Raw genomic sequence first — 17,131 nt, forward strand, 5'->3', positions numbered from 1 at the left:
CGAGCGCAAGCAGCAACTGCGTGCCGAGGATCCGACAGCATGCCAAGCCATCGTTTAGTGAACCGTCGGGATTAACCCAGTGATAAACACCGGGGCCATGTTTCAGCTTCGCTCGTTAACCATCTGTACTGGGTGTTTGGGTGGTGATTTTTATTGTGATTTCATGGCTGTGCGGCTGTTTGTTTATAATGACAGGTCTTTGGGATAACCGGCTCAGAAGTAGGCTAGCTTCCCATTTTCACCGTAAATTAATTTACTACAATACGTTTTACCTCACAACGTTCGATATAGGCTTGAGGTGGTGAAAATTCAGCAGAAATATGACGTGTTTATTTAGGAGAGTGAGGAGCAACAGCTCGCCGTCTCCTAATAAGAATTTTCGATTTTTAGTTTTAGTAGTTAAACGTCCCAAACCAGCGTCTGGGTTATGAGATACGGGTAGTGGAAAAGACCGGAATAATATATTTTTTTAGTCGCCCCAGCTTCGGTTGCATGCACGTAAATCTAATTAAGAGGATGTTTCATGAATTGCGCCCCCATCGGAATGTGGCCGCTGCGACCGCGAATCAAACCAGTGACTTCGTTCTCAGCACCAAAACGTGTCATTGAGCCACCGCGTCTGGTCGCTATGACATGTTGCGTTCAAACTCGCATGTATATACTGTCACATTAATAATTAAATTATGGGGCTTTAAGTGCCGAAACCAAGATCTGATTATGAGGCACGCCGTAGTGGGGGAGTCCTGAAATTTGGACCTCCTGGGGTTCGTTAATGTGCACCTAAACTAAGTATATACTAATGTTTTTGCATTTCGGCCCCATCGGAATGCCGCCGCCGCGGCGGGGTTTTGATCCCGCGATCTCGTGCTTAGCTGCCCAACACCATAGCCACTAAGCAACCATGGCGGGTATACTGTCACATTGCAACAGAGGGTGTTTCGTGCACCACTCCTCTCTGAATGAATGAATGAATGAATGAATGAGTGAGTGAGTGAGTGAGTGAGTGAGTGAGTGAGTGAGTGAGTGAGTGAGTGAGTGAGTGAGTGAGTGAGTGAGTGAGTGAGTGAGTGAGTGAGTGTGTGAGTGAGTGTGTGAGTGAGTGTGTGAGTGAGTGAGTGTGTGTGTGTGTGTGTGTGTGTGTGTGAGTGAGTGAGTGAGTGAGTGAGTGAGTGAGTGAGTGAGTGAGTGAGTGAGTGAGTGAGTGAGTGAGACTTTGTGCGCGGATAAATGATTCATCAGTCTTCGAGGTGCCGTGAATTATGCTTCCACAAATAACCTATCTTTTACGTTTATGTGGCGCAGCATGCGAAATTTGTTATGGTTTCGCTAAAGCTGTTCTTTTCCTTCATCGCAAGTCATCTCGACGCGACGTTTGCGAACACCTTTTGCCGTGATACTGAACTGTGCGAATATCCCCCTGCCCTCTTTCCTAATTAGCAACAGTTTTGTTTTCTGTCCCGGTAGGCAGCTCAATGATAAAACGTGCGCTTTTTTTAGAAACATTAAAAGCTCTGTCTAGACACTCAACAGCAGCATGTTAACGTCAGGCAAATTTATAATTAAACCTCCCTTCTGCCTGATCGCATACAATAAACATGGAAGGATTTGACAAGTGTGTCCTGACATTCCTGGATATATAAAAGGGCTTATTAAATTAGTGTACGAAACAGAAAAGTGCCGGCATCAGAGCGGCGCTTGGGAAGTCGGAGTCGCTATGGTCGTTGTCAAGAGGGGCACCTCAGGCGGAAGCCGACCAGCAGGACAAGAAGCTTAGTGCGGGCTCGGGTAACCGGATCAGGCGACCTGATGTTAGCTTTCACCGCCATACATCTCCTTCCACGAACATGCTGCTCCAAGTTTGACAGCTCCATTAAGGGAAATAACAGGTGCGGGGCGTTCCCTAGATCGAAGCATTTATAAGAGCTCTTAATAAGCTGTAATCCGGTTTTTCGCGATGCAAGTGGGTGTAACTGACTTAAATGCTTGCAAGACGAAAAGAAAACTGAAGCGAAATGTGTATGTGTGTAACTGTGGTGCAGTCACACGTGTCATTTGTATTTTTTACATAGTTACGTAGTTACTACGTGTCATTTTGAACGATTGCAGCGAAAAACTCGCAATATCACAGCGAGCTGTATTAAAGGACATTGCACATATAACCCAAAAAAGCGTCAGCTTTGGCTGAAAGGCGAAGCATTGATTGTGATAGTATAAATTAGCAGAAAGCCATACGAATTAAGGATAATACTGTTATCGGCCGTATCAGCTTGTACAAATTCACTTGCTAACTAAATTCACAACAGCGCGCACTGAAAATATGAGCACATCCCACTCGATGACTGCGGCCACTCGCTGTCAAATCGCTGGCACGAGGAAGCGCAGCAGCAGCAGCGAGCGAAGTGACCGTGTTTTCTATCATTTCAATGCAAACTGAGCGCCGAGAACACATGGCACGCACTAGGCTACGAGCCGTCGACGCATCCAGATTCTGCCTTCAACGCAGATCGCCATCAAGATACAGCCGCGCGATCGCGCGTAGCCGGCACATACGCAGTTGCAGGCGGAGTAGAACGCCTTCCCCCCCTCCCTCCTCTCTCCACGGTGCCTCGCAACGTTAGGTGCTTCGCGCGCAACGGAAGACTGCGCGCTTCCTCTCCGCTTTCCTCCATTTCGCGCGGGCGAGATTGAGCCGTGATCGTCGGCTCCCCTCGCACGCTTTCACTCGCACATATACCACAGGGCGCTCGGCGATTATATTATCACCCTTAGACTTTATACGAAAGATCACGGCGACGCCGACGCCGACGAGATAAATGCATCTGGAGTGTCCATATAGTTGCTATTGCAATAATAGCTATAGTATATCGTCGACAGAATACGGAGCGCTAATCTTACGGACACGAACCTGTTTTCATTCCTTTTCCTTTTCGAAGGTACATGTTTGATAGGCACCATGATGGATGATTGCAACTGCCGACTCGCCATGTATAGCCTCTGTTGCCCTTCAAAGAGAACTCAGGCCGCATCCTGGTGTAATTACAGTTTAGTATGAAAAACAAAGGTATCGGATATGTAGACTGTGTAAATCGTCCTGTTACAGCCTACCCAGACAATAAAAACATTGTGGACATGTAATGGGGCAGATGGTTGGCAGTAAGCGGAAGGTAAGCTGAAAACAGAAGGAAACGTTAGTTTGTAGTTGCCAGCAGTTACCACAAGTATTCCAGCTTTCGTAGGAGCGCGCATTTCCTCGAATCCGCAGTGTTTGCGGTGTTTGGACCTTGGATAAGTTAGAGACTCTGGAATGCACTTAAGGCGCGCCTCCGTTGTTGTCCAAGTCTGACGGCTCGCGAGAATCTACTGAGAGAAATTAAGGAAAGAGGCTGTGTGCCGTTTGCATACGCCAATCAGGTTGGATCGCTCTTGACTGCCAAAGCAGCGGATGCTCTCTGCACCTGGGTGGTTGGCGTATCTTCCAGAAAGTGAAACTTGTTCGCTTCGCTTTGCACGATGCTTTGTTCCAGAACAAGTGATTATTTTGTTCTTTCGTGCTAAAGGAGGGGTGTTGACAAAGTTATCGCCGGTGGTTTTCCATTCTTTTATCTTTATCTCGCTTGCCATGATGCGAAATGTAAATCAGTGGCTCGCTTCGTGCACCAAATTATTCCCTCTCCCGAACCTTCCCCCCCCATCTTTCCCACTCTATTCTGTCGCCTCTCCAGAACTTTTCTTAAGTTCGGCCTGGCCAACCAAATTCCACAAGAGGTTGAACTCTTCTAGTTTCTCTTTTTTTTTCTCCCTTTTGCCAAATTTAGTTTTTTTTCTCTCACGTTCTTGTTTTTTGTTTTTTTGCTTACATGAAAAGGCCAGTGAACTGAGATTGGCACTCGTGTTGCATTTCGGAAAGAAACACGACGCGTGAAGGATATAAAGAAGCTGAAAATATGGACCTCATTGCAGGTCGTTGTGTCCTCGGAGAATTGGGGGCGAGCTCCACTACTGGAAAAGCTGGCGCCACCGTCGGCGTCACGTGCCATGAGGGACACGTCGACACAGCGGCCGCGTCGGCTGCTTTGGAAGCGCCGAAGTGAGCTGAATCATCATCATCATCATCATCATCATCATCATCATCATCCTGGTTACGCCCACTGCAGGGCAAAGGCCTCTCCCATGAAAGTTTAAAGTCCCACCTGCGCCGCAATTCTGATTAAGTGGTCAGGCTTTACCGCCTTGGGTGTCAACTTGACAACGTCTGAAACTACTATAATAGGTAGTGGCTGCCTTTGGTGGTGTGCAGCATGGTAGGCTACTGCTCGTTGCCGCAGTGCCGGACGTACGCAACGGAGCCCGGTGTGAGCCTTATTCACACGTAGCCGAAGGGTAAGGAGCTGCGTGAAGCTTGGCTGGCGAAACTTAGAACCGGTAGACAGCCATCGACTACAACTCGGGTATGCAACAAGCACACACACGAGGAAGATTTCGGCTACGGCGCCGGGACTGCGAGATGTTCGGTGAGTAGCAGAAAACGCGCACTGGAACGCTCGCCCGCGCCCGCTGCCTGGCTAATGTCAGGACGGTTTGGTATATGAGCTTGTTGATGCTAGATACTGGCAAGTTCACTGGAACAGAAAGGGAGCGGTAAGACACACATTAAAGAAAGGCATGTCATATGGTCATGTTTGTGTTATGAATAAATGCACTGGATTACAAAAAAGAAGCAGAGGGAAATCGCATGCTGAGAAGAGCGATAAATTAGAAATAATATTGAAACTTCCAAAAATTTAGAAGGCAAGAAAGATTGAATCGTCGCGACGGCACATCTCAGTCGCCGTAGGCGTCGAAGTCTCAATAACAAAATTATTTTTGAACAGTTCTGATAGCGTCCACGCAACAATGGTTGCTAGTGCACTGTCAAATGCTCATATGCTGCGGCCTAAAGCTCACGGCCTGGTGCGAAAACGCGCTCACAGCGAAAGCACAACATTGTGCGCGGACATGCATGCAGACGCGCAGTCGGTCGCTGCGAACCCGTGCGATCGCTGCATTGAGGCTTCATTCTGTTATGCCCCATTTGGTTATACAGACAACCAACTATAATAACATATTTCGCATAGGTTACTTTCAGCGTTTGCCTACCTTTCACGCAAGAAGCCGGTTCGGGAGGCTCCATCGCGGCGACCGCGCGTAGTGGCGTTCACTGTACGTATTCGGTAAAGATAGCGTCTGTAAACGATTCTGTGCTTTCAGTTTGCCCAAGATTATTATATCGACAGTCAGAAACTTCCCTCGTTTTGAGAGTACCTACATAAATGTCCAGGAAGGCTGCCGCGTGTTGTTTCTATTGAGCGCCGCAAGCGCAACCTATGAGGAGCCTGCCGCGTGATCCCTCATACTACGCTAGGGAGGCGCTTCCGACAGATGGCGACTCCGTAACTCCTCGCCCCCAATAGCAGTAGTAATGCGCCGAAGCCTTTTGACTCTTCCGCTCCATGCGTAGTTCACAGAAGCTTTGTTTCCAGCTTGTCGTCTTCGGACTTCGTTTACAGTCACTCGTGCTGCTTCTTAAGTCTTCAAGAGTGCGACAGTTGCGCCCTTGAAGAACGCGAGAGCAGCGAAAACGTCGAAAACTTGCCACGGAGTCGGTCGAGGCTGGGGATTTGGCGCGAATATTGAAAACCTAATATTGGAAGCTTGACGCACATCGCGTTGTCGCGCATGAAGCAGCGAGTGCTACGTGCTGAAAATTCCTGGCATATTTCAGGAGCTAAATTAGAGGGCTCCTCTCGAGGACGACGAGTTCGCGCCACTGGGTAGCACGCCGCAAGCCATGAAACATACAAAGCGCGGTTGAAAGGAAACTGCTTAAAATGCGCTTGACGTGTGCGTGCTTGTAACACCTTTCCCATCGTTGCGTCGTCGATGACATGGCTGCGGCGTCACATCGAGAGCACGATATAAGATTTCGCTGTTGGACTTCAAGAGCCATCTGCTCTACACTTATTGCTGTTTTAAACCTCTCTGCAAGACGCTGTATAATGTCACCTCAGGGAACGGTTGACGCGAAGAGTATATACGTGTAGATACGACGCTTAAAAGGTAGATGCAAAGGAGACACAGAAAGCATGTGACTAGCATTAGCCAGAGGTAATGATTACGAAAAAGCTGGAATCGGCCTTTCTTGACTATGCCGCCGAGCGCCTTTCGTCAGGACAACTTCTTTTTGTTTATGTGTGCTTACGCTATGAAGAAATGCACAAACTTCTTTGTTGTGAAAGGGGACACGCGAGCGCCTGCCAATCAGCCACGTTGGACACTCGTTGTGCCACGCTGCGACGAGATGCGAAAATAAAAGAAGGACCCCATTCCTTTTTCTGCTTGCAACCTCGCGCCTAATTTCTTCCTTCTCTTAATCTTCTCTTGTGGCACGCCCACGAGCAAATTTCACTCAAATTTGACATGGACGCACTGTATCCTGTATCTTGATGGCGCTCAGTTTCGGAAGCCAATGCAGTAAACGGTGATCACGACAGGTCGCGTGATCGCCCTATCATAGTCATCCGTTCTCCACTCCCGCGCACTGTCAACAAAGAACAAAAAGTGCAAGAAGGGTGACTTGGAGCGGCCACCGCTCTCTTGTTTGGTTTTTCCCATTTCGCTGCGGTGCCGCGCGACATGTGGACGACGAGGCTAATTGCCACGCGCCTCGCGTGTCCACTTTAATACAAATAACGACAGTATAACATAGCTGTAAGGACAAAGGAACGTAATAACGTCAGCTGAAAAGCTCGCGCATTCGATCGTTAGTAAATTAGCCGCATCCGCAGTAGAAAACACACCAACATTGGCCAACCCATGTTCATTGAAGGTCTGCTGTACGAAAAAAAAAGAAAAATAAAAGAGCTGAGGAAAAAAGTGGGAGGCAGTTTCGATGTAAAGGAACTTCATAAATATGCTAATGTTAGAGACATCACCGACCGCAGAAACGAAACAGTTGACCGAAAAGCGAGGTAAGCGGCCGTTACGTTGCGTGACGTGGTAAGCATGCGTTGAAGCCTGCACAGGCTGGCTTGGCTATTGTCCTGTCCAAGAAGTGCTGTTACTGGAACGAGCAAATGCCATTTTTAAGATAGCAGAGTACAAAGTCGCCCTAGGAACCTAGAGGAGCCCCTTCACTAAACCGTTTTCTCATTTTTTATAAGTGCTTTCTTTTGCAGCATAAACATAGAAAGTCATTTATGTAAGCCGTTTACCTAAATACAACCGGAGAGAGCTTGAGGTTTTACAGCGAAGCTATTAAGGGCTACTTTCCCCAGGATCGTGTCCGTGGGTTAACACAAAACTATCATCATCACGATTGGCTCCAGCGCCATATTCTTCCACAGCTGGCTCGCTGGCGCCCCTTGGCGCTATCGCGCGAACGCCCTCGCGCCAGTGCTCCATTGTTCGTCGTCATTAATTAATGAAATAATTCATTAAGAAAAACAAAGACGTAACGAATTTTAAATCGGAGCTGTTAAGGGTTAGTTGCCCTAGGATCGTGTTCGTGTGTAGACACAAAACTCCTCATGTGTCGGCCGATACCGAAGGTAGGGAAATGCCGGGCCGACCGGCGGCGGAGGTGAAGCGGGCGTTAAGCACTCCCCGTACCTGGGCCGACCCTGAGGATAGTACAGTGCCGGGCCGACACGCGGGAGGTGAAGCAGGCGTTAAGCACTCCCCATGCGTGCGCCAATCCCGAAGATAGGGAAATGCCAGGCCGACCCGCGGCGGAGGTGCAGTTGGCCATTAAGGGCCCTCATACACAGCTTCACTGGTCATCCTTCTTCATAGACTGGAAGGGCACGGCGTTCTTTTGACTGAAGATTGGGGAGGGGGGGGGGGGCTTGAGCTGAGCGTCGTTGAATTCTGAACTGCAGTTACTACTAAAAATTTGGCGTCAGATCATGGTGTGTGTAGTTAACTGTTATCTATACGAACTAAAATGGGTACCGTGGCTTTATGTATACGTGGTTGAAGAATGCCCGGTGACCACAAATGTAACCCGGGATTGCCGCAGAGTTAGGGGAGCTTAGGCGACAGTACGAAGCCTCTCTACCCCGCGAACGTCGCGTGCACTTTCGAGCCGCTTTCTACTTGGAAATTATCCAAACGAGGCGACCACCTTGTAGAAGCAGGTAGAACCTTGGGAGTGCCGCGGACATGATGCGTAAACACTTAGCGCTGACGGCGTAATGACCTCACTTGAAGTCGAGACGGTTGCGTTGTGGGCGGCTCGTTGCAGCATGATGACGATGTAAACTTCGGGGTGAGCTGAAATTGGAGTTGTGCGGTCAGTCACATTCCGCACGCAACTGGCGTATGAAAAGAAGAGGCAGTGGTGCCGTCAATGGATTCCGAAGCAAGCGCAACATCTGAGTTTTTTGTTTCTCAGACGATCTTAGTTCTCTGTAGAGAATGAATTGCAGTACGATCATTTCTTTCTTTCTTTGAAATGCGCTGTAAGTACATAAGCTCGAAGTGCAGGGAAAATTTTGTTGTGCGTATCGCTACGGGGCTTTGCCATAAGTACGTAGACGAGGACGGTCCGCAGGTGTGTTGGAAAAGCACGGGAAATTGCTTATAGGCGGTTTGCACGCGCTTTGATAGCATTTAGCCTGCCGCCCCAAAAGGCTCTTTCGGTCCCGTGTCGTTCCGCCTTACTGTGCCGACGTAAGGGAAAACGTGTATTAGCGTGTACTAAATTTGGTTTAACGTACGAGACGCCACTTTCTGTGTTCTCAAATAAAGTAAGGCAGCATGATTCATATACACGTATATATTATCGTGCAATCTACGGCGGAACTATATAAAGTTCTCATGAGCAGCAGCAGCAGCAGCAGCAAAAAAAAAAAAAAGTTTATGAGGTACGGTCCCGAGCTTCTGTGTTGCCGCACTATTGCGGCTCGCATCTTTCTTGCCAGCTCTATTTCTTTGGCAGAAACCGGAAGCTTAACATGATCTTTGTTTGTAAACAGCAAAATCTTTGTTTTTGTTTTTGTCATATTGGACGGGAAAATATATGGGACGTTGCATTTTATTCAGTCCAAATTGAAAGCCATGCAGTAATATTCCCGTTCCGGCTAGTCAGGATCCAGTTTAACAGAAGTAAGAAATATGTTTGTTCGGCCAGTGCCTACGTTGCGACACATAGGGGGACAGCAGTGCTTCTAAAATTCTGCTTGCCTGCGATCCATCAACGATGTAAAATATCTCGCTCCAACGCCTGTTCCCTCGCCGAGATTTTACTGCTACAGCAGTTCGAAGCTCGAAACTGGTTTTGCTGAATTCGTCGTTCCTTCCGCACGTTTTTTTCTGTCATGCTGTTGTCACGCCGCCACCCCCGTTGTGACGTGTCCAAAATAAGCTCAGGATTTAAAAAACAACAACAACAAAAAACGTATGGGATGGATGGCAAAACAATTCAGACAATATCACAAACGGATGCATTTGGACAAACGATAGTTCTAATTATACTCCAACACGAACGAAACCGTGGCAGCATTATTGCAGTTCACGACGCTTGGGCTCGTAACTATGATCCTGAGAGCAAAGATCACAGCGTGGAATGAAAACATCTTAAATCAGCTACCACATAAAAGTCATAGAAGCTCGAGAATCAGTCATGATGGCTGTAGCTGATTGTAATTAAAATAATTGAAATTTAAGTGGACTATCTGCTCTCATATGTGTCCTAGTGTGCCTCACCAGCAGTCAAGAACTGTTGTTGGGCGAGTTGTTATGGAGTGAAGTTTAGAAAATGCACCACAGAAAAACAGGGACACAGGAGGATGACACAACGATAAAAGGGCCGTGCGATCGTGTCATTTTGTGTCAGTATTTTTCTGTAGCGCCGTTTCTATAATCACCAATAGACTTTGTATTTTTACCGCGTATCCACACAGTATAATTCTAACAGTTTTCTTAAAGTCTCGTGTGTCATTACTGGAGCATTATGAAGAAACAGCGTCAACAGCCACTAGTGCTTATTCTAGTAAGACGCTCACTGGATAACTGAATCCTGCACTTTGGACATGTCAGATGGCGTTTTACAGAATGAACGAATGACCAATTAATGAATGGATGTTTGACAGATATTGGTACGTCCGTGCACCATCACCTACACTGTCGACAGACTCCAGAAACTCCATTCCGAGCTATGGGAGCATCCACCTTATCTCGCTCCATTGTACTATCGCCTGTTTGGTCAGATAATTTAACCCTACAAAGACAAAGATTCTATTCTGACAAAGAGATGAATACTGCGAAGCATTTATTGCTGGCAGCTTAAGCGATATCATTTTCTTAAACAAGAGAATTTATTGATCGTCGGCAAAATTGTATTGACAATTTGGGTGACCTTGTAGAAAAATTAATGTAGGTGATATTTGCTGAATAATATCTAAAAAGAATTACAACCGAAGCTCAGATAATTCATACTTGCCCTCGTACTCTTTCGTCCAAACTATGCTGGTTCGGTGAGGATAACGTCCGGTGCAAAGTTAATACTCTGTTGGCACATTGAAGGAGTATCTTATTTTCTTATTCACTTAGGCTTCATCATTTTTACGGCTATTTAAAACTTTGCAAGGCCAAAAACAATATGATAGGAACAAGCCAGAGACAGCATACAAAGCTGCCACAAATGTGTTGAAATGAACACAGTGCATCCTACAAGAAAGTTGAGGTTTCATTATAATAAGAAATGCTTAAACACGAGAGACACTTAAAGGTCCTGGGATCTTACGTGCCAAAACCACAATCTGATTATGATCCACGCCGTGGTGGGGGATTCCAGATTATTTTGTCCACCTGGAGTTCTTTAACGTACTCTAAATGCACTGTACACGAGCGTTTTGCATTCTGTCTCCATCGGAATGTGGCTGCCGCGGCCGAGATCGTACCCGACCCGTGACCTGAAGCTCAGCAGCGCAACGCCTAACCACTGAGCTACGTGGCAGGTCACAACACACACTGTTTGTGTACAGGCGAATTCATTTGAAGTGGACAGTGTATGATGTGAAAAGAGGGCTAGGGCTCACACAAGCAAAAAGAAATAAGTCGCAGTTTTGCCAAAAAGGCGAAGCATCGCTTGCGATAGCGAATTAGCAGACAGCCACAAGAAGTAAGGATAGCACTTTTATCGTCCTTATCAGCTTGTAAACATTCGCTTGGTAACTAAAATTAACAAACATGGTGTCAGCGCGCACGCTCTATGGCGGCGGACACTCGCTGTAGAAACGCTGGTGTGTGTAAGCGTGGCAGCAGCAGCGAGCGAAGTGACCTTCGTGCTGTTTATTGCCTCAACCGCAAACTGAGCGACGAGAACACAGAGGACGCACAAAGCTACGAGCCGTCGACGCACCCGCTTAGACTCTGCCCTAAAACGCAGACCACTCTCATGAGACGGCCGCGCGACCATGTGCAGCCGCCACGTACACAGTTGCAGCCGGAGTAGAACGCTGCCCCTCTTCCCGCCCCTCCCCCCTGATGCCTCGCAACGTTGAGCGCTTCGCGCCCGACGGAAGACGGCGCGCGTCCTCCCCGCTCACCTCCCTTTCGGGCGGCCGAGATTGAGCCGCGATCGTCGTATCCCCTCGCAGGCTTCACTCGGACATACCGCGTAGGGCGCGCGGCGACGGTGTTATTGGCCTCGAGCTCCACCGCTGGAGAGAGTGAATCAGTAAAGACTTTATTTAAAAACAAGGTATTGACGGAAGATCTTGTTGTTAGGCAGCCACGAGCCCCTGGGCCCGGACGGCTTCTTCAGCTCTCTCGATGACCTTGGCCTGCAGGTCAGGGTCGGAGCTGAGCAACATGGCCTTCCACTGCTCAGTATTACTTATTTCATGATTTGTGTGATTTTCGGCTGGGCACGACCACATAATATGGAATAGATCCGCTTTTTGCTTACAACGCTTACATGTATTAGGGTATTGGTCCGGGTAGTAGTAGTGATAGGTTACGGGGTTGGGGTAGGTGTTCGTTTGAAGTCGTCTCCAAGCTACTTCTTGTCGCTTGTTAAGCGATTTATGTGCTGGCGGGTACACTGCCCTGGCTAACCTGTAGTGCTGAGTTATTTCCTGGTAACTGACCATGCGATCCCTCTCTGATGCTAGCCTGAGCCGTCCGGGTGCTCGGTTGGCGAGTCCTCGAGCGGCGGTGTGGGCGGCATCGTTGCCGGGTAGGGAGGAGTGTGCTGGTGCCCAAATGATCTGGATTGGTCGTGGGTGTTGGTTGGTGTCTATTATGTGTTTTACGGGAGCCGCGACCCGACCTTTCGCAAAATTGCGTACTGCTGCTCTGGAATCGCTAATAATGTAATGACAATGTGTGGAGGCTATTGCCACAGCGATAGCCGCCTCTTCCGCTGTTTTGGAGCTTCTGGTGCGAATTGAAGCACCAGCGCGTATTTGACCTGAGGAGTCCACCACTGCAAGGGACATACAGTTGCGTTCTATGTATTCTGCTGCGTCGACATAGACTACGTCTTTGAAGGCGTGGAATTTCTGATGTAGGGCTTTGGACCGCTCGGCCCTGCTTTCCTTGTGGCGCCACCGTCGCCCTGACGTGCTTTTAGGTATCACGTGGACATAGCGGCCGCGTCGGCTGCTTCGGGAGCGCCGAAACGAGCTGAAAACGAGTTTAAAGTCCCACCTGCGCCGCAATTCTGATTAAGTGGTCAGGCTTTACCGCCTTGGGTGTCAACTTGATAACGTCTGAAACTACTATAATAGGTAGTGGCTGCCTTTGGAGGTGTGCAGCATGGTAGGCTACTGCTCGTTGCCGCAGTGCCGGACGTTCGCAACGGAGCCCGGTGTGAGCCTTATTCACACGTAGCCGCAGGGCAAGAAGCTGCGTGAAGCTTGGCTGGCGAAACATAAAACCGGCAAATAGTCTTCGGCTACAACTCGGGTATGCAGCAAGCACAGACGCGAGGAAGATTTCTGCTACGGCGCCGGGTCTGGGATGTTCGGAAAACGCGCACTGAGACGCTCGCCCGAGTCCGCTGCCCGACTAATGTCATGACGGTTTGGTCTATGAACTTGTCGATGCTATAAATACTGGCAAGTTTACTGGAGTGGAAAGGGAGCGGTAAGAAGCACATTTAAAAAAAAAGCACGGCATATGGTCATGTTTGTGTTACGAATTAATGCACTGGATTACAAAAAAGAAGCAGCGGGAAATCGCACGCTGAGAACACCGATAAACATACAGTGCGACGCAACTCGAGAAATAATATTGAAACGTCCAAGAAGTTAGAAAAACAAAAGATTGAGCTGTCGCGACGGCACATCACAGTCCCTGTAGGCGTCGAAGTCTCTACAATGAAATTATTTTTGAACAGCTCTGGTAGCGCCCACGAAACGATGGTTGCTTGTATACTGTCAAACGCTCATATTCTGCGGCCTAAAGCTCATGGTACGGTGCGAAAACGCGCACGCGGCGAAAGCGAAACTGCGCGGACAAGCATGCAGACGCGCAGTCGATCGCTGTGAATCTGCGCGATCGCTGCATTGAGGCTTCATTCTATTACGCTCCATTTAGTTATACAAACAATATAAGAACATATTTCACATAGTTTGCTCTTAGCGTTTACCTACCTTTCACGCAAGAAGCCGGTTCGGGAGACTCCATCGTGGCGACCGCGCGCAGTGGCGATCACTGTACTTATTCCGTAAAGAGATAGCATCTGTAAACGATTCTGTGCTTTAAGTTTACCCAAGGTTATTATTTAGGCAATAAAAAACTGCTCTCGTTTCGAAAGTACTTACAGAAATGTCCGGGAGAGCTCGCGCGTGGTGTTTTCAGTGAGCGCTGACAGCAAAACCTATGAGGAGCGCGCCGCGTGATCCCTCATACTACGCCAGCGAGGCGCTTCCGATAGATGGCGACTCCGTAACTCCTTGCCGCCAATAGCCTTTGCACTTTATACGCAAAGTCACGGCAACGGGGGAAATGTGCCTGGAGTGGTATAACTGCGCCTGGATTGAATATAATTGCCATCGCAATAAAAGAAACAAAAGATTTAAAATACGTGCACTGAGCCTTATTTAATGTATACATACCAGTCCGTCGCTAAGAGCAAAGAAGCGGCGCTGTTCATCCGAGATGTCAGCTTTGTAAGATGTTGAAGAAACCACATATTGGCATGGCACATATGTCTGAGTTTTAGGGCTTCTGCGACGTTTGAAGCTGGGCTATAATTTAGATTTGTGGTGATTTACGTGCCACTTAGTCGGTTTGTACGCTGTAGGTGCGCCAAATATCTAGACTCTGGCGTCTGAGGAACATGTGCGGCACACACGTATGAATGAATGAATGAATGAATGAATGAATTAATTAATAATTGATTAATGAATGAACTTTCTATTTGCAGGATGAATCGATCTATGGCCTGGGTATGGCGGTTATTGGGTGGGATTATCGAGGTAGTCACATTAAAGCTTCTCAGGCCCAGTCAGGTCGGTGCGATAAAGTCGGTCTCTGTCGCGAATTCCTATACTGATATCAGACGATATTTCTGTGTTCCCAGCAGTCGATTAGGCGCTGGGAAAATCTAGTTGGTTGCGCCACATGGTCTGGTAAAATTATCTCGGATATTTTGAGTGGTGGGACAGTCCCGAAGCAAGTTTTTAATGCTTGGTTTGCCTTGTTTTGCGTGACACAATGGGTAGGATATACTAAGGTCCTCAGGTGTGTCTGCGTCCTCGTCGCCGTTGATATATGTGTTTCTTTGTCTGTAAGCCCTCCATCGCTCTATGACATTGGGGGTCAGTGTTCGTCCTTGCCAAGCCACATGATAACCGCTCTCGTTTTATCCTCTTGTTGAACCGACCACTGCCAAGTGCGCGCTGCCTCCGCTACTGAAAAGACTGCTTCACAATGCACGCACATGACATGAAGTTCACATTTTGTTCTTTACTCTGTTTGCCGTCAAACATTTCCTCGGTTGTAAATTCCGCAAAGAAACCAGCGTATTTCCTCGTAGGACGCTGTGAGAAAATGGCAGCGTTTCTCATACGTACGCGACAAGTCGGTCTACTTATAAGAGGCTATGGAATTGCCTAGATACAGCGAATGAACTTACTAATGAGATGTTGCGTGCTGCCTCAAGGTAAGATATTAGAGGATTTTCTCACACATTTAACTGATGGTCATGACTATCACATGCTGCATGCATGGCTTCTCGTTGCTGGAACTGTTTCTCTCGAAATCGCACACAGTAATCGCTAGGAAGTTCTTAACTCCGTGGTACTTTGTTTACAGGGCGCTAAAGCAACGCTGTTTTCTTGATACACAACTACCACAAAACCCCGGCCGCCTCAGTACGCACCATTGCACTTTCGGGGAGAACATGCTCTGACCCATTTTTCATGGCATTGCAGGCATTGTTGCATCTGTTGTATCTGTTCCAAGTTATGTTGTAAGACGACTACGGCAGTTAAGAGCAAGGACAAAACGTTTCTGTTTAAGCGCTTCTTTGCTACTGTGAATGGCAGATTCAGCAGCAACACTGTTATTAATCATGCATACTCCTGGTTTATCACGCCAAGACAGCCAGTCCTGTACTGAGGTTCTTTGAAACGCTGTTAACCTCTGCTGATGCGTGGCTATAGTGTGAAGGCGTGTAGCATCTGCCTCTACCGGGCACCTGTTTAAAAGCGCGGAGAACAAAATGAAAAGATAAAGATACTTATAAGGACGAGAAAATGACGCGTACCATACGAGGGTTACTTACGATGGCGTTAGTATCCGGAAAGATATACGCAGGAGGGCTTCATATATGCCGCTCGAGAGGCAGATGGCCTCGCCGCGGACCGCCGTGTCTCTTAATTCCTTCGAGACTCTCTCTCTGCGGGCGAGAACTAGGTTTCTGGGGGATCGCTGCGCGCTTGACGAGTGGTATCTTGGCACGGAGATGTTTCAGGCCAACCTGCTTGAATTATGCGTCTGCTTGGTGCTTGCCGGAGGAGAGAGCGCCGTCGCCACGCACGTCCGGAAATGAAGGCTGGCAGTGATGCAAGCGACCGTCGTGACGCCCACCAGAAAAGGGTCCCCGCTGATAATGACAAAAGGAAACCTTTCTAGGCGGCACGACAGACCGGCTGGCTTCATGCCCAGCCGGAGAGCCCTAGTGCACGCAGATCAAGGCGGGAACGAACTAGATTTGCTCGCTCTGTATTAGTTGGTGGGCATCATGTGCCGAATCAAAGCAGACGCGCTCTTTCAAGACGCTGTGGGTAAATACCTGTGCAACGGACGGGGCTATAGTTGCGTTTCTTTGAGCCCGGCGATCAGGATTTATCACTGTAGCTTTGTCGGGAAGTGGCAGGGAACGACTGCGCACTGTCTGTGTGGTTACAAAAAGAAGCAGGAAAGCCATTATTAGCTGCATACTCATTAACAAGGTCAGTAGGAATCCACAGTAATCGAACGTGGAATGGTCTCTGGAGGGCGTATATAATTCATATTAATACATCTCCGACTCAAGTGTTCATCACTTCGGTTACACCTTCCTTTGAACGTTCTTTCTTCGATGAGGATAGCTATAGGAGCTTGTTGGTACGGCATATCTTATTTTGTTGTAGAGCAAGCTGAACAAGGAAAACAGAAAGGCACATTTTACACACCCAGCGCTGTGTGTCAGATGTGCTTTTCTGTTGCTTGTTGATGTTGATGTTCAGCTTGCGCGACAACAAAATAATATATGTCCTCTTGTTTGACGTGTCCAGTAGGGGTTGCTTGAGACATTGTTGCTCTGGTTGGCATCAATCGAACCTTACTCTTTTGACGACTGCTGCTCTCGCTTTCACCTTAGCCACCAAACGCTTATTGAAGACATGCTCTATGCTAGTATACGTGGTGCTTAGGTTGTTTCTACGTATCGTTGTCGCCGTATCACCGCGGAGTCTCAAGTGCCACCAATCACGCCGTATATCCTCAGGTGCGCTGGAAGTTTCAGTGACTGCTAAGTCAAAGAGTATAGGGACGTTTCAGGACTCTTACAGTGCTGGTACAACGCTGAAGGAAGGACGACACTGGCAACTAGTTCAGACATGCACTGATTTTCCGCCCAAGTGACTTCGTAACA

The sequence above is a fragment of the Dermacentor variabilis genome, chromosome 5 (genome assembly GCF_050947875.1).
Source record: "Dermacentor variabilis isolate Ectoservices chromosome 5, ASM5094787v1, whole genome shotgun sequence".
Taxonomy (NCBI): domain Eukaryota; kingdom Metazoa; phylum Arthropoda; class Arachnida; order Ixodida; family Ixodidae; genus Dermacentor; species Dermacentor variabilis.